At 39.6% G+C, this 24,055-nt stretch overlaps 1 protein-coding gene across 1 annotated transcript in view; it reads left to right on the top strand.

Annotated features, from left to right (window-relative positions):
• Positions 1-24,055, top strand: part of PACS1 (phosphofurin acidic cluster sorting protein 1) — a 103,523-nt gene that overhangs the window by 1,368 nt on the left and 78,100 nt on the right. The gene's annotated exons all lie outside the window — the stretch shown is intronic.

Genomic DNA, 24,055 nt, shown 5'->3' with positions numbered 1-24,055 from the left:
TTTCTACAACGCTTTGGGGACAGTATGCAGTGTCTTCGCGTTTACCCCTTGAATAGACACGGGAGCTGGTTTTGCTCAGTAAGCTCAGACAAGTGCCTGGAGGCGATCTTTTTGTCACCTCTGAGTTGATTCTGTGCCTTGGAGTCCTGGGTTCACTTTTTACTGTTAGCCCATTCCCCCCTCTTTATTTTGAATTATTTCATACATACAAAATTACACACACACACACCCTAGATAGACTGTTAAAAAATGATGAGGAGCCCAGCCCATTGCTCAGTGGTTGAGCATCGACCTATGAACCAGGAGGTCACAGCGGTCAGGGCATATGCCGGGGTTTTGGGCTCAATCTTCAGTGTGGGGCATGCAGGAGGCAACTGATAATGATTCTCTCTCATCATTGGTGTTTCTATCTCTCTCCCTCTCCCTTCCTCTCTGAAATCAATAAAAATGTATTTTAAAAAATGATGAGGAGTACATCTCTATAGTTGACTGAGCTTAAGAAATAGAGCATTACCACTTAGGTTGAAGCCCTTAGGGTGCCCCTTCCTGACCACATCCCCTTCTTCCCCCACAAAGGTAAACATTATTCTGAATTGTGTGTTTATCATTTCCCTTGTCTCTTAAAACTAGTTTTATTATATTTATGCACCTCTAAATAATGTTTTCAGATTTGGAATGTTTTTGAAGTTTATGTAAATGCTATCATACTGTATGTGTTCTGCGACCTATTTTAGTGAGGGTTTGTTTTTTTTAACTTAACATTAGATTTATGAGACTCACTTTTAAGGTAGCTGTAGTTTAAATATATTCACTAATGGATAGAATTTATTGTATGAATATGTCATAACTCTCCTTTTGATGAACATTTGGGTTGTTTCCTGTTTGTTTACATACACAGTCATACTTAAATATTTTTGTCCAGGACTCCCGGTGCTCCTTGCAGAAGTTTCTTTCAGTTGTCCTTTTATGTAGGGATGGAATGGCTTTGCAGGGCATATACATCTGGAACTTTTAATGATTATGCTAGTTTGTTTTCCATTTGCCCCACTCTACTCTTCAGGGCCTTTGTGTTTCAACTTTACTGATTCACTTTACTGATGTACACTTTTTCTCTGTAGGGTAATCAAGGAGCCACGTTAGTTTAGTTTGCTTTGGCCAGCACCCTAGCACAAGACCAAACTCAAGTGTTCGTCTCTTGGTCCTAAGCAGGCCTCTCTCTTCTTTTTATAGGCCCATCTCTAGCTGAAGTATTCTAATCTGCGTCTTTCAAACACAAAAGCACTGTGCCCTTCCCACATGGAACCAGTGTGTTAGTACATGCTTGCCCATGCTTCCTTCACATCTATCACTATGCTTGGTGATATTTGGACAGCTGCCTTCTCTAGCTGGTTAGATGGAAAGGAATAAGCCGATTGGAAAGAAGTTGCTGTGCAGCAGGAGTGGGAGGTGAGGGTGAAGGGGGATGGGGGACATAAATAAAATCACTAATTGCTTTTGATTTTGGCCTGCTCCATTCAGTCACTGAAAAGTTCATGTTTTAAGTTATTAGTCCAAGACACTGCCAGACATCCCGATCAAATCGGTAATTATTACGCTGACTTGGCGTGAGCGGCTTAGGCTGCTTTGTTTTCACCTGCAGGGGTTTGCAGTATGTCATGTCTACTGGCCAGTCCTTGAGATTGTCAGCTGTCCTGCTCCGACTTTGTTTTTCAGCTGACATCCTTGTGCCTCCCAGCTCCTTGTGGAACACTTGTGCTCTTTGGAGCATGCTGTTTTATCTGCAGGATGGAAAATAACACCCAGTGGGGAGAAAATAGCCCTTCAAATTATTAGAGTCATCTGGTTAATTTGAAGTCTCCTCGGTATGCTTCATGTTTAGAATATACTGGCAGTGTGCATTCTGTATATAGTCTAGAATTACATTCTTGTCTCGTGTAACTCACTGAGACACAGACATGAGATATCTGCACTTAAGACATGTAAACATGATTGTGGATCTAAGGTTAACTATATATAAGAATTTTGTGGGATTCAGTCTTGTGAAATGTGATTCTCTACTTAGTGCAGAGAAGAGTTGGAAAGTTGAGTGTTAGGGTGGTTATGCTCCTTTTCTTGATTCCTATAGAAATATAACTTGCTTTTGAAAAAAAAATCCCTTTTCCTTTACTAGAGATTTAAATCAAAATGAGCAATGTAGTTGTTTCTCAGTTACATACTCTGCCTTTATTTAACATGTACTAAATTCCCTCAGATCCTATAGTCATTTTTTTAAATCATAAAAGCCAATTGTATTTCCCAGTGATCCCCTCTGGAGAGTGATATCAGAGATAAGATTAGGGCTTTTTATGAGCAGGTAGGTCTATTATAGTTCTTTTATGAAATTCACAGCTTTTGAAGTTGGCATTGTTTTCCCTCCATAGTAAGTAGTACTTCTCTACCTGTGGTCTATGGTATGTATAGTGGTGTGACACCGTGACATGTTTCTTGATGTTAAAGAAAGTGTTTTAGTCTTATAGTTATCCTTTCTCTTTGGTCTTTGTGTGAAGTTTTCCTGATGTTTTCTGTTTTTACCTGCTTAAGTAGGAGAGGTGGAAAAATTATTAAATTTCACAAGTATACAACATCTTCTCAGTGGTGTAAACGATTAGGAGTCAAAAAGTGCTCTGCTGCATCACTTATAGACCATATCACATTTGTCCTTTAGCAAAGAACATTCGCATATCCTTATTTGTACGTGTACTTAGGGAAAGAGTTCAGTAGTTATTAGTCACATTTCTCCTTAGACTTTTTTTTAAGTGGGTACTGAAGTTAAACCTTATTGTACAAAAGTCTTAGAGCCGAAGGAGGTGGCCATGACTAAGTTGGCATGACTGGCCTGCAGTAGAAGTGTTTTATGAAGGCACTTGGGGGCAGTTGCCCCTCTAACCACAAAAGCAGGAGGCAAGCCAGGATATGTTACTCTGTATCCTTATTGTGTACTAGGGCAAATTCTTCCATACTTTAGATTTTTCATCCGTTGATTAGGAATACTTCTATTTACCATCTATTCTAAGATGTGGGGGAAATAAATATAAAATAGGACCTATAGATCCACAGGAGAAAGTATTTAAATGATAGATATAAAGTAAATATAATTGATCAAATAAGGGAGACCTGGTGAAATTTCTGTTATTTCCCTAGCATTAAAAGTCTTCAAAGCATATTTATACCTTAGAAGATTTGAATTTCACATTTTGAGTGTTGTAATAGGATATCCTCTCTGGTGGGGTAATATTATCCCTCATCCCTGTGGAAGCTCAGATTCCTTAAGGCAGAAAGAGAATGACTTTCACAGAGTCCGTTTTACATGGATTGATTTACAGATCTTTTGGACACATTAGTGGTTATGTGATTTCTTTTTAAAACAGTTTTTCATTTTTCTTAGCTGAGCCAGTAAGCCACCTGTTATTATTAGTACTTGCCTGGGTGTGCATGAGGGAGGTGCAAGTCAGAAAATGTGTGGGTTTTTCACTCCTTCACCCCAGGAAGCCTCATCCTGCTTTGGCCTGGACTTGAAGGCTAAGTGGGTCCTCTAAAATTTGCAGTCAGCTTGGCTTGCATCTGCTGCATCACATTCTGGGGTGATGTCGGAATGATTGCAAGAGCTGGTTTCCCCCCAGACTGCTTTCCGAGTGGTATTAAGGGCTCTTGAGAAAAGACAGAGGTTGAAGTTATGTCATCCTTCAGAGGCCCATTGGGCTGGAATTGAGCAGGGTTGTTGGGTTCTAGATTGGCAAGCACTGACAGAATCATCCCTCCTCTAGGCCTAGTTAGAAGAATAACCAGCAAAGCTTCTGAGGGTTTTAGAAAACCAAGATGTGTCTGGGTACCAACTCTAGAGTGTTTCCCTCTTACTGCCATACACAGACCAGTTGTCTGCTTTGAAAGCCTGCTGGACTTACATTCCAATCTTTTATCTTTTTTTAAAATACATTTTATTGATTTTTTTACAGAGAGGAAGGGAGAGGGATAGAGAGTTAGAAACATCGATCAGCTGCCTCCTGCACACCCCCTACTGGGTATGTGCCCGCAACCAAGGTACATGCCTTTGACCAGAATCGAACCTGGGACCCTTCAGTCCGCAGGCTGACACTCTATCCACTGAGCCAAACCGGTTAGGGCCCAATCTTTTATCTTTTTTTTTTTTTTAAATGTATTTTATTGATTTTTTTTACAGAGAGAAAGGGAGAGGGATAGAGAGTTAGAAACATCGATGAGCGAGAAACATCAATCAGCTGCCTCCTGCACACCCCCTACTGGGGATGTGCCCGCAACCAAGGTACATGCCCTTGACCGGAATCGAACCCGGGACCCTTCAGTCCGCAGGCCGACGCTCTATCCACGGAGCCAAACCGGTCAGGGCCCAATCTTTTATCTTATTACAAACAAAAGAATAGCTGTAGTCACAGTTCACCAATACCTGGCCTCTAACTTGGGTAGCACAAGTAGAGAAGGCCAGTAAATGATGATACATTGTTAATTAGCTTATATATTTTACATATATCTTCTAGAAACACTTCCTTAAAACATTCCATTTAACATTCAGTTATGTCTTACATATCTTATATATCTTCTAGAAAACACTTCCTTAAAACATTCCATTTGACATTCAGTTATGTTTTACTGTCATAAGCTGTTTTATCTTTAAAGCTGCCCTAATACATTAGCCACTAGTTGCATGTGGCTATTAAAATTCAAATTAATGAAAATTAAAAAATTTAAAAATTATCTTCCTTATTTGCAGTAGCCATATTTTATGTTACACTATTCGCACTAGTGTCTCCCATATTGGACAGGGCATATCTAGAACATTTCAAGCAAGTTCTATTAGTTTTAGGGAAAAAATTGTCTAAGTATGGCATTTCTAGTATTGATATTGTTTCTCCTTATTCATTTAATTAAACTGAATACTTTTGTCCTTTTCCAGATTATTTTAAAATGCCTCTCTCTTCGCTATTTCAAGGACTCATTAGTTTTCTTTTGTTAGTTTCTGCCCTCTAACCCTTGTTACTTTCTAGTCTGCTCACTTCTTCCTGGAAGGAATTTGCTCTCTGGTGTCTCCCTGCCATTTGTTCCCCACAATTTTGGTCTTAATATCTTTGAGAAAATTACCTGGAAGCATTAACTCCAAAATGGTGTTTAGATGGTACGAGTATGTGTGATATTAATTTTGTCCTTTTATATTATTTGGTGATTTCTAAACTTTCTGTAAAACTTCCCCAAATGACAGTCTGTGTTTCAAAACCTATTGTGAACAAGCTTTCCACCGGGTAATATATATATATATATAAAAGCGTATATATATTTCCACCGGGTAATATATATATATATATAAAAGCGTAACATGCAAATTGACCTGACCTGACAGCAGAACGACCGGTTGCTATGATGCGCACTGACTACCAGGGGGCAGACGCTAAATGCAGGAGCTGCCCCCAGCCCACAGGCCCCGATTGCCTGATCAGGGCCTGCCAGCCAATCTCTCAGTCCCTCCCCCCGGCCAGTAGGCTCTGATTGCCCAACGGGGAACGGGGAACTGGGGGTGGGTGGCAGCGGATGAGGGTGGCACCAGGCCAAGGCAGGTACAAGTGAGTGGGGCCCCAATTGCCCCGCTGGTCGCCCCACACACAGAGGGGAGGGAAGATTGGCTCTGATCGCAGGCCAGGCCTGGGGACCCTACCTGTGCATGAATTTTATGTGCCAGGCCTCTAGTTTTGGATATAATTGTCCCTGAGGAAATTTAGACTGGTTGTTGTGCTTAGATATAGGCAAGTGTTGCCAAAACCGGTTTGGCTCAGTGGATAGAGCGTCAGCCTGTGGACTGAAAGGTCCCAGGTTCGATTCCGGTCAAGGGCATGTAACTTGGTTGCGGGCACATCCCCAGTAGGAGGTGTGCAAGAGGCAGCTGATCGATGTTTCTCTCTCATCGATGTTTCTGACTATCTATCACTCTTCCTTCCTCTCTGTAAAAAATCAATAAAATATATTAAAAAAAAAAAAAAAGATATAGGCAAGTGTTTTTTCTTTCCAAAGCATTTTGTGTGTTTGTCTGTCTTTGAGTTCCTTTGGTTCTTTCCATAGGTGAGATATTCTTTGTAGCAGGTGTTTTGTTTTTTAATAGTTTAGAAAACACAAAAGGCTTAGGAGTCACTTATTTGATTCCTCCTTACTTACCTTTTCTTGTCTCTTCTTTAAAAACACCAAATGGCGTCAAGATTTAGAGAGCAGCTTTTTCCTTTTGTTTCCTCAAACATATTGCACTGTACTGTTTGTAATTCTACCTATCCTCTGCCACTCTAGTCTCCTCCCAGAAGGTGACCCCTGGTAGCAGTTCAGAGTGATAGTTAAAAATGAAGATCAGATCATGTCACTCTCCTCTTCATAATCTTCCCAGTTCACTCATTTAGCAAATGTTTATAGACCAACTGGTATGTGTCACAAACCAAATCCTTGATTTCATCAAGTATACATTCTAGTGGGTGAAGATAAGAGACACTATAACTTTTCATCATACTTTGAATAAAACTCCTTCTTATGGCTTAGGAGATACTTCCCGATGTGGCCCTTCTTCCTGACCTCCTCTCTTACCACTCTCCCCTATGCTCAGTTGGCTCCGGGCAAGCTGGGCGTAGGCGCTGTCACCCTTGCCTTTGGGCTTTTGCACTTGCTGTTCTCTCTACCTGGATGCTCTGTCCCCAGATCATCATGTGGCTGGCTCCTGGGTATCATTAAGGTCATCACTCAGTTGACCTGCCACCTTGAAAGCTGCCCTCATCTGCCTAGTCTATTCTGGGGGTTTATAAAGCTTCACAACTAGTTATCATCATTTGAAATAATCCTGTTCATTTATGTAGTTACTTTGTAGGTGCTTAATAAATACATTTGTTGAATGAACAGTGCCTATTTATTTATAATGTTGAGTGAAATTCTATTATACACAATTCTTTCATTTAACACATATTTATTGAGTGTTTCTATGTGCCAAGCACTGCTCTAGGTGCTGGGGAAATGGCAGCAAACAGGCTGACAAAGTTCATTCTCTCCTAGTGTACATGTTAGTGAAGGGAGACAGATAATAAACAAATAACTAGATCTTTAACAAATAGGTAGTGAGTAGTGCCATGAAGAAAAATAAGGCAGAGTGGGGCATTGAGAGTGTTGGAGGAAAGGCTGTTTTATTTTATCTTTTATTTATTTTTTAAATACATATTTGTATTGATTTCAGAGAGGAAGAGAGAAGGAGATAGAAACATCCATGAAAGAGACTGGGGATGGAGCCTGAAACTCAGGCATGTGCTCTGATGGGGAATCGAACCCAGGACCTCTTGGTCTATGGGTCTACTAAGCTATACCAGCTGGGTGGAAGGTTGTTTTAGATAGGGCGGTCAGAGAAGACCTCTGGTGAGGCAACATTTGGGCTGATGTCTGAATGACGTGAACCTGACTGATCCAGCACTTACCAGGTACCTTCAGAGGCAGGTATTGAGATCCCTTTTCCAGAAAGGGAAGTTGAGGTCCAGTGAGGTGAGGGTATTTTTGCAAGGCTACATAGTTTAGAGGTAGATGGAACAGGGATTTGTCTTCATGACTCATGATTGTCTGACACCAGAGCTATTTCTCCTTTTAAACTTGGTGTCCCCCAAGCCCTGTCTGGTTCTCATAGTTGACCTATAATATCTAATGCTTTATATGTTATCATGTTGGAATTGCAGAATGCTGCTCTATTACCAGATTTTAGACAGTGAGATGATTCATAGCATAGTGACTATGGGCATCAGTTCTGGAGCCAGTAGCCAGGATTTTAATCCTGACTCTATTGTTTACCATTTGAGTGACTTGGGAAAATTATTTAATCTCTCTAATGCTTCTATTTTCTGATCTGTAAAATGGGCATAATAATCATCTTTATCCCTCATTTATTATGAGAGTTAAATGAGATTAGTAAAGTTCAGTGCTTATGGTGGCATATAGAAAGTAGTTAAAAATATTAGCTATTATTATTGCTATCTTACCTCCAGTTCAGCTTCTCTATCTCCTCCACACCCTCCAAAAACTGCTTTCTTTCTAGAATTAGGGCAGTTCTGTTGCTATTCTGATTACAAGGTCTTAAGTTCACTTTAGACACAGATCCTGCCAAACCCTAAGCTTAATAGACTAGAAAGTCAAAGCAAAATATTTTGGTTCTCTGATGCAGTGGCTGAGTTGGGATCCTGTTTCTACATCCTGCCAGCTTATATGAACGGAAGAGATGGCGTAGGCCCCGCCTGCAAACCACAACTTTGTTTTGAGCTGACTTGACTTGACAGCTTCCCTATTCCACCTGCTGACTCCTTTAGCTCTACTTTGGCAGCCAGAAGAGCAACTAAACCGGTTTTCAGCTAGCCATTTACCTCTAATGAAAGCTGCGCGACTCTAAGGGAAATTGAGGGTTTAAACAGAGTTGATACTTTTCTCTTGTCTCCGTAAGCTTTCCTTTGTATGTCTCAGACTACAGAGAAACTGTACTCTCCTTTCACAGGAGAAACCTGGTAATACATTTAAAGGCCTATCGTGAAACATTTGGATCTTTGTATATATGTTAGTTTTCTCCATTAATAAGACCCAAGACTTTATTTTCCCATTTTGGTTGGAAATCTACAAATATATTTATATGTTTCTAGTTCTTCCTTAAGGATATAGTAAACAATTAACCTCAAGTGTGGATCATTATGATGGATGGGATCCTCATGATGAACATCAGGGCTTGAAATGAAGAGTACAGACTAGTACCTGGTGCGTAGCTATTTTTAAACTCGTGTTTACTGTTTTAGGTTTTTAAAAAATACATATATTTTTATTGGTTTCAGAGAGAGGAAGGGAGAGGGAGAGAGAGGTAGAAACATCAATGATGAGAGAGAATCATTGATTGGTTGCCTCCTGTATAGCCCACAGTGGGGCTTGAGCCCGCAACCCAAGCACGTACCCCACAGGGAATTGAACTGTGACCTCCTGTTTCATAGGTGGGCACTCAACCACTGAGTCACAGCAGTTTTAGTTTTGTTTTTGTCTTTGTTTATCTCCATGGCTATCTGTGCCTCCTTTCTGCTTTGTTGCTTCTACTAATATACCATGGGCTAAAGAACAGGATAATAAAAAATGTTAAGAGTGAATGGGCTCGCCCTAGCTGGTTTGGCTCAGTGGATAGAGTGTCAGCCTGCAGACTAAAGGGTCCCGGGTTTGATTCCGGTCAAGGGCACATGCCCAGGTTGCAAGCTCAGTCCCCAGTGGGGACGTGGAGGAGGCAGCCGATCAATGATTCTCTCTCATCATTGATGTTTCTATCTCCCTCTCCCTCTCCTTATCTCTCTGAAAATCAATAAAAAAATATTTTTTAAAAAAGGAATGAATGGGCTCTGAATCAAGGGGCAGTAAAATACAACGTAGAGAATATAGTCAATGATACTGTAGTAACTATGTGTGGTGCGAGGTGGGTACTTGAAATATTAGGGGATCACTTTGTAAACTATATATTGTCTAACCACTAAGCAAGAATGAATGGGCTCTGACTGTAAGGCTAAGAGTATAATCTGAGAACATGGGAGTAACAGCTGGGTGACTTAGGGGTGAAGAAGAAACATTTTGCTTACTTGGTTTAGGTTGTGCTCCAAAGAGGAAGGATTGCTGGTGAATTTAGGGTTGGGGTTCAATCTCCTAAAGTCTTAGGGAGTCAGAAACCCTGTTGAAGATGGAGTTAGAGATACAAGTAAAATTTTACATTTGGATTGGAGTATTATGTATTAGTAAATAAAGCATCATAGCCCTATAGCTAATTTTTATTGATTACCTCTGGGCAAGTCACTTTACTTTCTGATTTTTAAAAGCAAGGATACTGGTTTTATTGTTGTTGTTTGCTTTGTTGATTTGCTATGAAGAGAAATAAAAGGTTTGTAAAATATTTGAGCGTTTATATTCATAGACATCATTACCTTAACATCTTTGGGTAATGTCAGCGAAGCTATGAATATGATAGTATATTTGTAGACCTGTGGTAGACCTGATTCACATTAGTCATCATTTACATTGTCTTCACAGGTAGGTTTTTGTTTGGCATTTTTAGCTCATATCCAGTGGAATGTGGCAGTGTTATCTACCTTAAGTCTTTTGTTTAATAAAGTTGTCTCATCAAAATTAAAAGATGTGGAAAGTAGTCTGCAGCATTGTCATTTCTGCCATGCACCATGTTTCCTGTGGATGAAAATGAATAAGCAACTCTAGAAACCAAGGTCCTCTGGGAACATAAAAACTCTTGTGGCTATTAATGGATTTAATTGTATTTCCTCTCTGCCACCAAAATGTGCAATAAATTGTTTATGCCCTAGCCTTTAATGGGGAGAATTATTCATTAACTGTATGTAATATCATTATCGCTTTGTTTTTATTATAACTTTATCTTTCCTTAAAAAACACACAATACATACAAAAAAACACACAAAAACACATACAACACTTATAAATAGAAATAACTATTTAATTTTTAATTTTTTTTTTTTTAATCCTCATTTGAGCCCCCGGTTTGGCTCAGTGGATAGAGCGTTGGCCTGCGGACTGAAGGGTCCCAGGTTCAATTCCGGTCAAGGGCATGTATCTTGGTTGTGGGCACATCCCCAGTAGGGGGTGTGCAGGAGGCAGCTGATCGAAGTTTCTCTCTCATCGATGTTTCTAACTCTCTATCCCTGTCCTTTCCTCTCTGTAAAAAATCAATAAAATATATTTTTAAAAAATCCTCATTTGAGGACATGCATGGGGGGGGAGGGGGAGAAAAAGAAAAAAACGCCCTGACTGGTTTGGCTCAGTGGATAGAGCGTCGGCCTGCGGACTCAGGGGTCCCAGGTTCGATTCCGGTCAAGGGCATGTGCCTTGGTTGCGGGCACATCCCCGGTGGGAGGTGTGCAGGAGGCAGCTGATCGATGTTTCTCTCTCATCGATGTTTCTGGCTCTCTATCCCTCTCCCTTCCTCTCTGTAAAAAATCAATAAAATATATTAAAAAAAAAGAAAAAAAGAAAAAAACCACACTGATATGAGAGAGAAACATTGATCAGTTGCCTTCGGTACGCACCCCAACCAGAAATCAAACCCGCAACCCAGGTATGTGCCCTGACCAGGAATTGAACCGGTAAGCTTTTGGTGCACAGGAGGATGTTCAACCAATTGAGCCAATCCAGCCAGGCAGAAATAGCTGTAATATTATTAAACATTGCCCATTAATATTTTTATTTTGAGAGTACATTTATTAAAGCTGGGACGGTGAAACAAGAAAGAACTTAGGATGGAAGAAGCAATAGGCAAGCATAAGTGGAGGTACTTTGACTCACTGAGAAGTCAGAGAAAAGGGAGCCTTGGAGACAGGTTCAGAGGGTTAGTCTGAGAAGAGCTGCTGTTGCCCATTGCTCCTCAGTTGCATGTCTCTGGGGTTCCTTAGAGTGTAGGAAATGCACGCCTGTGGGGGAAGAAGAGGGAGAAGGGAAAAGCACGCGTGCTCTCGGGAGAGAGCACTCCACCCATTAATCTTTTTGGTTGATTTTTCTCTCCATGGAGAAAAAGGAATCGCATTAGTTAAATAAAAACTTGGGCTGGAAATGGGAAATGCTCTTTTAAACTAAGATTTGGCATAAGATTAGTTTGGTATGCTTTGGACTTAGGCCAAGTGATATGTTTACTTAGTTCTCAGGCAGCCTTACTGATAAACGAATGCCATGTTTTCAGTGGTGATGTAGCATCTTCATTTAAGAGATGACTTTATAGGAAAATGACTGGAATGATGCTTTGTTTTGTTTTGTTTTGTTTTGTTTTGTTTGATGCCCATACAAGAATTTCCTCCTATTCTTATATATGGAGGAAAAATATCAGCAAGTTGCTTTAAAATATTTTTAAAATCATGAGTCCAAAATGCTTTGGATTTAGAATTTGGTCTCTTATTTGGCTTTACCTCACCATGTGGGTTTGGATAAGTCTCTGTAACTCTTCCTCTATTTAATAGTAACTTCATTTAGTCAGCAGATATGTTGAGCATCGTATACTAGTGACCAAGGAGAGAGCAGTCAATAAAACAGACAAAAATCAAAGGCTTGGGAGGGGTGTGGGGTAGGGTGGAGGGGGTCAATGGGAAAAAACAACAAAGGGGACATCTGTAATACTTTCAACAATAAAGATAAATTTAAAAAATAAAAACAGACAAATTTCACCTAGAAAAAAAACAAAATCCCAGCTCTCCTGTTAGTTAACTTCCAGGGGCAGGGTGGGCAGCAAATGAGTGAGCCAGTGATAGGGTATGTAAGATGGGGAAAATTAAAGTGGGAAAGTGGAATTAGCGGGACAGGGAGTTTTAGGGTTTTGAATTAGGACATCTAGAAGACTTCAGGTGGTGAGCAGTTCTTGTGGAGCATACTTTTAAGCAAGTCAGTAGAGGAAACAGCAAGTACTGGTAGATTCAGGAACATCCAGGAAGTCAATGGACTGGAGCCAAGTGAGCAAGGCAGGGAGTAGTGGAAGAGGAAATCAGGCAAAGGTGACCAAATCTTGTAGGCCATTAGAGGACTCTGGCTTTGACCTTGGGTGAGATGGGAAGCCATAGGGTGTTTCAGCCAGAGAAGAGGCATGGTAATGACCTCTATTTTATTTATTTACTTCTTTTTAAAAATATGTTTTTAAGTAACTTTCAAAAAATAATTTTATTGATTTCAGAGAGGAAGGGAGAGAGAGAGATAGAAACATCAATGATGAGAGAGAATCATTAATCAGCTGCCTCCTGCATGCCCCACACTGGGGACAAACCTGTAACTCGGGCATATGACCTGACTGGGAATCTAACTGTGACCTCCTGGTTCTTAGGTCGATGCTTAACCACTGAACCCTGGTGGCTGAGCATGACTTCTATTTTAAAATGTCCACTGGCTGCTATGTGTAGAATAGCCTGTAAAGAAGGGCAGGAGTGGGAGCAGGGAATCCAGTTAGGAGTATTATGTTGATGTAGTGGGAGCTGATGTTGGCATGGCCCAGGATAGCAGAGGTGGAGAGATGAGAAGTCTTCAGATTCTGGGTATATTTTCAAGATTAAAGAATTTGCTTATGGATTGGATTTGAGGTATGATAGAAGAAAATGATTCAAGGATGACTTCAAAGTTCCATTTAACTTTTGTCAGTTTTCTGCCTTTTTACCAAAAAAATTATTGTCATCTCTTTAAGTGACATTATTTGAGAAAGAGATCTGTGTTATAGAACTCTTCAAAGTTGTTGAGAATGTTTGTTTCTACTTTTGCTACTGGGAATTCCCTTGGGAATTTACTGGATGATGCTAATCCATAGCTTGGCAACTGATTATGTTAAATATCTAGATGAATTCCTTTTTGTTGTTGTTTGTTTTGTTAATCCTCACATGAGGATATTTTTCCCATTGCTTTTCAGAGGGAGTGGAAGGGGAGGAGGGAAGGGAGAGAGAAACATCAATTAAGAGAGTCACATCAATTGGTTGCTTCCTACATGAGCCCTGACTGGGGGTGGGGAGCGAACCCTCAACTCAGGTAGTGCCCTTGACCAGATTGAACCTGAGACCCTGTGGTGCGAAGGTCGGTGCTCTAATCATTGAGTACACCGGCCAAGGCTAGATGAAATTTTTTTATGCTGTGGGCCATGTTGAAGCTATTGGAGCAGCTGAGTCTTAACATCCCTCATTATTCTGCTTTCATAATTGTTTTTTTTTGTTTGTTTTTCATTTTTTTTAAATGACTGGTTTCCCACAGTAGACAGCCTGTCTGTGCTTCCTAGGAGCTGCTGTGTAAGGAGGAATCTTGCTGCAGAATGATCTAATTTGTGTAATCTTGAAGGTGGAGCTATTTTTGAAAGAGAACAAAAAAATAATGGAGCCCTTTGCTTGTGAATGCCAAATTGGGTCTAACTGGAAAAGGCCTCAGTTAGATCTTGTAGTTTGAATTCTTGTTTTCCCCTTGTTCGGCTTACCACGTCTAGTTTATGATAGATATATTTAGGTAATTGCTCTTGAAAATGGCAGCTGGGTTTTTCTGTTCTTTTTCTTTTTCTTTTTTTTTTTTTTATTACATTTTAGATAAGTTTATTACATTTGGCTAACACAAGTAGCATAAAAGAACAGCTACCGAGTTCATGAATTAGAATTCTCTTGCATTTCTTTTGATAGGCTGATGGTTTGTAACTGGTTCTCAACATTCCCAGACTTTATGGCCCGTTTTCCATCCTGAAATGAAATTCCCAGACAATGAAATTTACCAACATGTCTACAACATCTTAATTGTAATATAAAGGAGAAATGGAAGGAGGGCTAATATGTATTTCCAAATGTAAATTCCCAGGAGAATTTGTAAATGCTCAAAGCACATTAGAAACTGTAGCCGTCAGGTGCTTGCAGGTACACATAGCTTATCTCTGTGAACATGACCCATAGATAGAGACTGATAAAGATGTATTGCGTGGGTGGCTCAGATGATATGTGGCAATGCCATCCATGTATGATTTTCTAGAATGGTGAATAAATCTTTAAGTTCTACACAAAACTAAAACAGTCTTTCCTCTATTTACACAGTAGTTACATTCGGGAAATTCAGTGTATATTATGGTGGAAAATTTAGTTTCAGTATAAAAATCTATTTAGTTCTAGGCTTAGATAATTATAAACTGCTTTTTATTTACATATATACTAGTATGTGTTCAGCAGGATCAAAGGCAGATTTATTATGAAGCGTAAGCTTTAAGGCCCTTCATGTACACATGCACTCAGGCTACTTTAATGGCCCCACACCTTTTTTTTTTTTTTTTTAATACTTTTATTGATTTTTAGAGAGAGAGGAAGGGAGAGGGAGAGAGAGAGAGAAACATCATTGTGAGAGTGAAACATTGATCAGCTGCCTTCTGCATGTCCCCTACCAGGGATCAGACCCACAACATGGCTATGTGCCCTGACCTGGAATTGAACCATCACCATTTGGTGCACAGATGATACCCAACCAACTGAGCCACACTGACCAGGGTCCTTTACCTCATTTTTATAAAAAAATACGTTTTTACTGATTTCAGAGAGGAAGGGAGAGGGAGAGAGAGAAACATCAATGATGAGAGACGGATTGGCTGCCTTCTGCATGCCCCACACTGGGGATTGAGCCCACAACCTGGACATGTGCCCTGACCAGGAGCTGAACCATGATCTCCTGGTTTATAGGTTGATGCTCAACCACTGAGCTTTGCCGGTGGGGCCTATACTTTATTTTTAAAGAAAACTTTTAATTGAAATTTAATACATACTTAGAAAAGTACACATAGAATAAGTACAGTTGATGAATTTTTACAAACTGAATATACCCATATTAGGAAACAGAACATTACCAATACCCCAAAACATTGCCTTGCCCCCCTTCTAATCACTACGTCTCCCCTCCACCAAAGTTGACTAGTATCCTAACTTCTAATAGCATAACTTAGTTTTGCCTGCTTTTGTACTTCATACAATGTACATTCTTGTATCTGACTTTATTTTAGAAAAATTTTAATTGATTTTTAGAGAGAGAGAGGGAGGGAGGGGAGGAAGAGAGGGAAAAAGAGAGAAACATTGACTTACTGTTCCACCTATTTATGCATTTATTGTTTGATTTTTGTATGTGCCCTGACCAGGGATTGAACCCAAAACCTTGGCATATCGGGATGATGCTCTAACCAGCTGAGCTATCCAGTCATGGAGCATCACATGTCTTTTGCTCAACCTGATGTTTGTGTGATTCATTCAGTTGTTGCATGTAGTTGCAGTTCATATGTTCTTATTGTTGTATAGCATTCCATGTGTGACTCTATCACAATTTAACCATTCTGCTGGTGATGGCTGTATGGAAGAGTTCCAGTATGGGGCTATTATGAGTAGTGCTACTGTGACCATTCTTTACATGGATATAAGCACTCTCATGTATTTAATTTCATTTCTCTTGAGTTTATTACCAGGAGTGGAATTGTGGGATGAGGGGATATAAGTATGTTCAGCTTAGCAATGGTGAGAGTTCCAGTTGTGCCACATCTTCACCTACTGTTGGTATTCTTTGTGTTTTTTTTGTTTGTTTGTTTTTGTTTTTTTCATTTTAGTCATTCTGGTTGGAGGTAAAATGGTTCCTCCAGTAGCATGATGTTGAGTACCTTTTCATAAACTTATCAGCCTCTTGGAATATCCTCTTTTATGAATTGTCTGTTCAGGTCATTGCCCATTTTTCTGTTGGGTTTTCTGTGTTTCTTATTAACTTGTAGGAGGTTTTTTTTCCTTACAAATATCTTCTCATACTCTGTGGGTTGCCTTTTTACTCTTTTAATGGTATATTATGATGAACAGAAATTCTTAATTTTAGTTTAGTCCAATTTTCTTCTTTACATTTAGTGCTTTTTATGTCCTATTTAAAAAACCTTATTTTATGGGGGTGGAGGATTTGGGGGGGAGTGTTATGGGAGTGGGGAAGGGGGCAATTACTAGGGAATTTACATGCATACTAGTATATGCATAGCCCCTATATGGACACAGACAATAGTTTGACCAAATCCTGGGGGAGCGGGTATAGGGTGGAGGAGGTCAATTGGGAAAAAAACCCACAAAAGCAAAGGGGACAGCTGTAATACTTTCAACAATAAAGATACATTAAAGAAATCTTAGTCTATTTTAAGATCATGAAGATGTTCTCTTATATTTTCTAAAAGTTGTATGGTTTTACTTTTCACATTTAGATCTACACACAGTCCGTCTGTAATTGATGTTTGTATATGCTGTAACGGGTTAAGATAGATTTCCCCCATGTGGATATTCAATTAACCCTGAACCATTAATTTAAAAGATATTTTTTTCCCTTGCTCTGCATTGTCATCTTGATCATAAAGCATGTGACAGTTTACCTTTTAGACTATCTGTTCTGTACCATTGGTCAGTTTGTCAGCATTTGTACTCCTGTCCCCCGTCTCTGTTATCATATCTGTTTGTAACAGGCCTGTTCCCTGGGGTCTAAGTCTTCAACTTTGTGCTTCTTCGTGATTGCCTTGACCAGTTTTTGCTCTTTGCATTTAAAAAAAGAATTTTAGAATCAACTTTTCAACTTTAATAAATTTTTTGAAGAATTTTATTTAGATTCACTGACTCTGTGGATTAATTTAGAGAGAGTGAACATTTTAAAAATAGTGAGTTTTTCATTTCATGGACGCAGTGTGTCCCTTTACTTATTTAGATCTTCTTAAAATGATTTTGCACTTTTTGGCAAAGAACTATTGTACATCTTTCTTTAGATGTATTCCTAAATATTTTATATTTTAAAATCCTAGACCTAATTTTGAAATTGTAATTTTGTATGCTTTTTCATATAGAGGACCCTCCAGCTTATATGAGCTTTAGGCTCTACAAAACCTGGTTCTGCCCTGGGTGGAATGTTTTCCCTTACAAGAATGTTGGAAATTGTGTAGGAAGCTAGTCATTTCTTAATTGTGCAGGACTTAAAGGAATTGTATGTTGTAGAATGCCTGGCATCCTTGTTTTCCCCACTAAATGTCAGTGAAGTCCCGGATCATTGTGACAATCCAGAAAGCACCCTAGAGGCATTACCACCACCATTACTCTGTTGAGACTCACTGTTAAGACACTTTGCCTTTATTATAGTTATTACCCACAAATGTAAAACTGCTCGAATGTTCTCAAGTGTGTTTGACTTTTTGTTTGTTTTAGGAAGAGACCTAAAAAAAGTAAGCCAATAGTTTCACATGTTGCCATCTACTGGTATAATCTAGACTTTAAAAATTAGCAAATGATTAATCTTCACAGCTTAATCATTTCATACAGGGTCCTCTGTATGAAAAAGCATACAAAATGTTTGCTTCTTCAACAAACATATCTTAAAAACCTACTGTATGCCAGGAATGTTTGGGCACCAAGGATACAGTAATGAATAAGAAAGTATACTTCCTCTTCTATAAAACTTACAGTCTTTTAGAGGGGAAGGGGACACAAAAATAAACAATTTTAGATAGAGTGTGTAACAGAAAAAAGTTAAAAGTAATATATTAAGAAAATAACTAAAGGCACATGTCTGAGTCAGATGTGGCTCAGGGAAGACTATCTGAACTAAGATCTGAATGATACAGGGAACAGTCAAGTAACTACCTGAGATCAAAGCACTGCAGGCAGGGAACTGCAAGTGCAAAGGCCCTAAGGAGAAAACAAACTATTCATGGAGTAGAAAAAAGGCCAGTGTGATAGCAAAGTAGTGAACTAGGGGGAAGGGAGATAGGAGATGAGGCTGGAGAGGCAGGTAGAAATCACGCCCAACAGAATCTTGTAAGTCACAATAAGTTTGGGTTTTAGCTCTTCTTTGGGAAGGGGGTATGAGAAGGCGCTAAGCTGGAAAGTCTTTGAAGAGATGATAGAACCATATCGTCTCCATGAAAGCTACAAAGATTTAGCAACTGCTAAGAAAATCACAGATGCAGAACTGGAAGCAGTCAAGGAAAAGAGTTACCTCCAAGTTCAACTGAATGAACTCTTACAGGAGCATTGCTAATGTCAGTCCTGAGCCTTCCAGTGGCTAGAAAAGGATCTACCGTATATCAGATTGGTTGTACATGGCTTGGTTGGAAATCTTCACGAAGAACCTCCCTCCTGTCTTACTAGTCAGAGGAGACCACAAAAATGTCCTGACATTTTACTCTTAAAACATGAAAAATTAGAACCCATTTTTACTTAATGTATGGATAATTAAGAACTGATCCAGTACTTTATTTTTTTATTTTTTATTTTAAAAATATATTTGTATTGATTTCAGAGAGGGAGGGAGAGATAGAAACATCAATGATGAGGGAAAATCAATGATGGGCTGCCTCCTGCATGCCCCCTACTGGGGATCGAGCCTGCAACCCAGGCATGTGCCCTTGACCAGAATCGAACCCGGGACCCTTCAGTCCGCAGGCCAACGCTCTATCCACGGAGTACTTTACAGTGTAAATCTGATTTGTGGTTATGCAAACCTCTGGAGACTATATCCCAGGATTCTACATAAACTTTGTCACAAATTTTTTATTAGTTAATGGGAACTATTTTTTTCCCCTGTCAGCTTAAGGGCAGTGTCAGAACTATTGGTACACCCTTAAAAAAACATCTTTTGTTATTGCTGATGATAAGCAAGAAAATTAAGCAAACCCATGCTGGCTTATGCTCATGAAAACCAGCAACCTCATTGTCAGCTTCTCCAGGCAAACCTAATCTTTTGTTTGCTTCTAGGCCCCTGTAGAGGCTCCAGCCCCACAGCAGGTTCTCATTAAATGCTTATTGACAGGCTGGTAGGGTAACATGGGGGGTTATCAAAGGAAAAGACCAACTGGGCAGGAAACATGATTATGCTTGCCCTTCTGAGAGGCTTATACCTACAACAAAGATTTGAAAATCAATAACTGAAAACTTGAAGAAGTACTTGAGTCTACAAAATGTTTAAAGTAGTTACCTAAATAAGGTTATATAACATAACACAGATTATATACTTAGAGTGATCTGAGTGATCATTAATACTATACAGCTTCAATTTGCTGCTGACTGAAATGTATATTAGCTAGAATAGAAGGCAACACATTCTAATTAAATGAAATGTACTCCATTCTTAATATTTTAACTTTTCTTCTTATTAAATACTAGTTGCCTGGCGCACAGATTTGTGCACATTGAAAGGAAATTAATTAGAAGGTGGCCGGCAAGGCAGGACTGGGCGAGACAGGCTGGACATACCCTGGAGCCACCCTCCCTGTGGTCCCTCCCTGGCTGGCTGCACTTGAGGTGGCACTGTGGCTCGAAGGGTGTCTGTGGAGTGAGCAGGGTCCCTCCGGCAGGTGGGGTCCTTCGGCCTGGCCTGCAGGGATCAGGCTAAAACTGGCTCTCCAACATCCCCCAAGAGTCCCAGAGTGGGAGAGGGCCCGCTGCAGAGTTGCTGTCGCTCGGCAGCTCCTGCGTTGAGCATCTGCCCCCTGGTGGTCAGTGTGTGTCATACCTACTGGCCGGTCGCTTAGCCTTTTCACACAGATAGATAGATAGATAGATAGATAGATAGATAGATAGATAGATAGATATAGATATAGATATACACTAGAGGCCCGGTGCACGAAATTTGTGCACTTGGGGTGGGGGGGCTCCCCAGCCTGTGCCTTCTCACAGTGCGGGAGCCCCGCGATCGACCTCCCCAAAGTAGGCCCCGCTCACCCATCCGGGGCTCCTCTATGGATTGCCCTAAAGGGGTAGGCCAGAGCCAGGACCCGCCCCCACGGTGCCACGGAGCCGCGGGACCTGCCTCTGTGCCGCGCACGCAGTGTCAAGTCCCTGCCCAGGCAGCCCTGCCCACCCGTGCATGCCCGCTGCGCACACAGCCTCCTGGTGATGGATTGTTACGGCATGAGGGCATCACAGCGTGAAGGTATCACAGCGTGAGGCCGTGATGACCACATAGGCTTTTATTAGTATAGATAGAATAGATTTTCAAATTTCCATCATAATATTACTTTGCATATTTTTCTAATTAAGCGATTAGCACAGATGAAATCTTCATAGATGTTTAGTAATTGAAAACCAACCACCACAAATTTTCAGACATTATAAAGAAATATACCCGGAATCATTTACTTGTTAACTTTATATAATGATTGTATGGATTTAAAAGAGCAATTAAAATGTGAAGTGGAGCCCTAGCTGGTTTGGCTCAGTGGATAGAGTGTTGGCCTGTGGACCAATGGGTCCCAGGTTTGGTTCCAGTCAAGGGCACATACTCGGTTGCAGGCTCTTCCCCAGCCTGGGCCCTGGTCGGGGCGAGGAGGCAACCAATCAATGTGTTTTCCTCACATTGGTGTTTCTCTCTGTCTTTCTCTCTCCCACTCTTTCTAAAATCAATGGAAAAATATCCTCGAGTGAGGATTAAAAAAAAAAAAAAGTGGAGAAACTTGCAAAATTTGAAATATGTAAGTACTGATTTCCCCCCCACTTTTCTTAGTATTCCTATAATACTTAATCACATTGAAAAAACAATGAAATTTTATTTTCTGATGCATGGCTTGATTTTTTTCCTGACATGTTTATTCATTCTAACTGATAAAATGTAAGGGAAACAGTGAAATTGAAATAAAAGCACTGAAATCCGTTCTCCCCCCCCCCCCAAAAAAAAAAGAAAAAGAAAAAGAAGTTTGGGTTTTAGCCCTGGTTTTGTAGCTGAGTGGTTAGAGCATTGGCCTGCACACCAAAGGGTCTCGTGGGTTCGATTTCCAGTCAAGGGATGTACCTGTGCTGTAGGTTGGATCCTGGCCCCATAGGGGCATGTATGGGAGACAACCAATGAATGTGTCTCTCACATCAATGTTTTGCTCTCTCTCCCTCCCTTCCACTTGCTCTCTCTCTCAAAAAAAAAAAAATAATAATAATTGGAAAAAATATCCTTGGGTGAAGATTAACAAAATAAATAAATACATAAAAAGAAGTTTGGGTTTTACTGGATGGTATTAAGCAGGAGAGTAAAATAACCAGATTAGCGTTTCAAAAAGATCACTTGCTGGGTAGAGAACTGTAAAGAGGGAGAGTGGAGCAGACCAGTTGGGTGGCTACTGCATGATGCAGATGCTGACAGCTTGGACTACAGAGAAAGTAAACAGGAGAAATGGGAATGGTTTCAAGATAGCTTCGAAGTAGAATCAACAGCTCTTGCTAATGGATTAGATATGACAATACCATTTACTGAGAGGACATCCAAACCCAGATGTTGGTGGGGTATTGGGTGGAGATGGGCAAAGCGGGGGGAGGAGGAGGAATGGAGACATCTGTAATAGTGTCAATAATAAAAATAAAGTTAAAAAATGCAGATGTCAAATAGGCACTTGGATATATGGGTTTGGAGCTAAGAGGAAAAGTAGGTGCTCGATACGTAGTATATGGAATAGGATCTAAAACTGAGAAGTAGATTATAGAATTTTGCTTCTAGAAATAGTATCCATATAACTCAGTGCAACAGGATCGCACCAGTTAAATAGCACTCCAAGAACAGTTTTACTTGGAATTGGGGTCAAGGGAGTAGGGACGAATAAATTTTATATTTAAATACACACATAATGAGTAAAATGCTGAATGTAAAAATTTTTTCAAGATTAAACATAGAATTTCAAAGAAATTTTGTGCTTTTAACAGGTAGTCTTTGGATTATACAAGACCCCTAATGGTACATTAGGTATACAAACCACATCTCAATGAAACCTTTTACATTTTATTTCTATTTAAAGTGACAGTTTCTCCATTTCTGAAGTTACCATGAGTCAATTGCAGTAGTAATGAGAAAGGAAGCAAAAAGGAGAAAATCACATTTATATCCTTTTTGTATAATAGCCTTTGCAATAGACCTATTTATAAAACAAGGCAAGTGTAATTCTATCATTAAAAAAGAGAATCATCTACTGAAGACATTAACTTTACTTATTAGAACTGATAGTTATCAGAGTATTAGAAAATATTCCATGTGAAGATGGAAAAGAAAAATGGAACAAGAAAACAAAAAGAAATATGTTAAAGTCAGGGCTACAGTGTAGAGGGCCAAGAAAGTTTCACAACAGCTAATACCTAATAAACGTTCAATAAATGTTAGATGGAAAAACAGAAAAATAGATGGATGGATGAATGAATAAGCAAATGTGTAATAGAAAAAAGGAAAGCTAGTAGGGGAAATAAAAACATTTAAAAGCCTCTACTTCATAATTACAAAAGCTATTGAAACTGAGTTCAACTTACCTATCAGCAGATCGCCTGTCTGAGGAAGTTTACAACCAAAGACAAGAAACATGATAAACAGGCTTGAGAATAGAATCAAAAGAACATGGTTGGGAGGATTGGTCGGGAAAACTTTGAAATTTGGACTAAAGAGAATATGTATCAGACTTTCAGTATTTTGTGGAATGTGCTATGTAGTAAACACATGCCATTAAAATCTGAAGGCATTTGGTAAGAGTTGTGATAGTTTATCAAAGGATCATGAAGCAATAAGGCATGTGATAAGTGCTCTTTGATTATTTCAAGACCGTGAGTCATCAACAAGACTAAGGCAGGAAAAGGCTACTCCCTCTATCTCCATTCTGTTAGGGAAATCAATTATATTCCCATAAATATGTCTCAGCACAAGGAGGAAAACCAGCTCAGTTTAAAGTGTATGGTAACCAAGACAAACTTAATTTAATGTTATATATATTCCTCTGAGAAGGAGGAAGAAATGTTGGCTTACTATGTAAAGAATTCTCTGGAGCCATAACTTACCAAATTACTTGTGCCAATTATATGTTAAGAACTTCACAAAATACAACACCAGTAATTGCAATTTCATAAGCAGAGTATTAATACTAGCTGACAACATCCTTTATCATTTATTAATGGCAAAACATTAGGCTCTGACAGGAAGTTTTTACTTAACATCAGGAATTGCCTTTGGAGAAAGCTAGGTTCAACTAAAGGAAAAGAGATCACACACACACACACACACACACACACACACACACACACACACTTGGGTATGAAGAGGAAAGTCATTGGCTGTTAAAGTACACAGAAAAAAAAAAGCAAAAAAAGAACACAGTAAAATGTTTGTGACATAAAGGGCAAGAGGTCCATATGACTAGAATGGGGTGACCTACAAGGAAGTAGTAGGTGGTCAGATTAGTAAGCGGGGACAGGGAGTCATATCATGTAGACTCTTGTGACTACTGGAAGGACTTTGAGTTTTACTTTAAATTAAATGAGAGAAGGTACTTCATCATCTTCCCATTTGTTGTACCTGGGAGATAATGTGCCCTTAAAGAGTAAGCTTCTGAAACTGTGGAATCTTTCTGTATTTTGTTTTGTGCTGCACCGACAAGATACTCAGATGAAGCCTAGAGGCAATGGTTGGAAATCCAACTATGTATAACTTAAAAATGTAGTTTGATAGAATAAACACAAGTCTATTT

The sequence above is a fragment of the Plecotus auritus genome (assembly GCF_963455305.1).
Source record: "Plecotus auritus genome assembly, chromosome: 9".
NCBI lineage: Eukaryota > Metazoa > Chordata > Mammalia > Chiroptera > Vespertilionidae > Plecotus > Plecotus auritus.
This window is presented reverse-complemented; position numbering and strand designations above follow the sequence as displayed.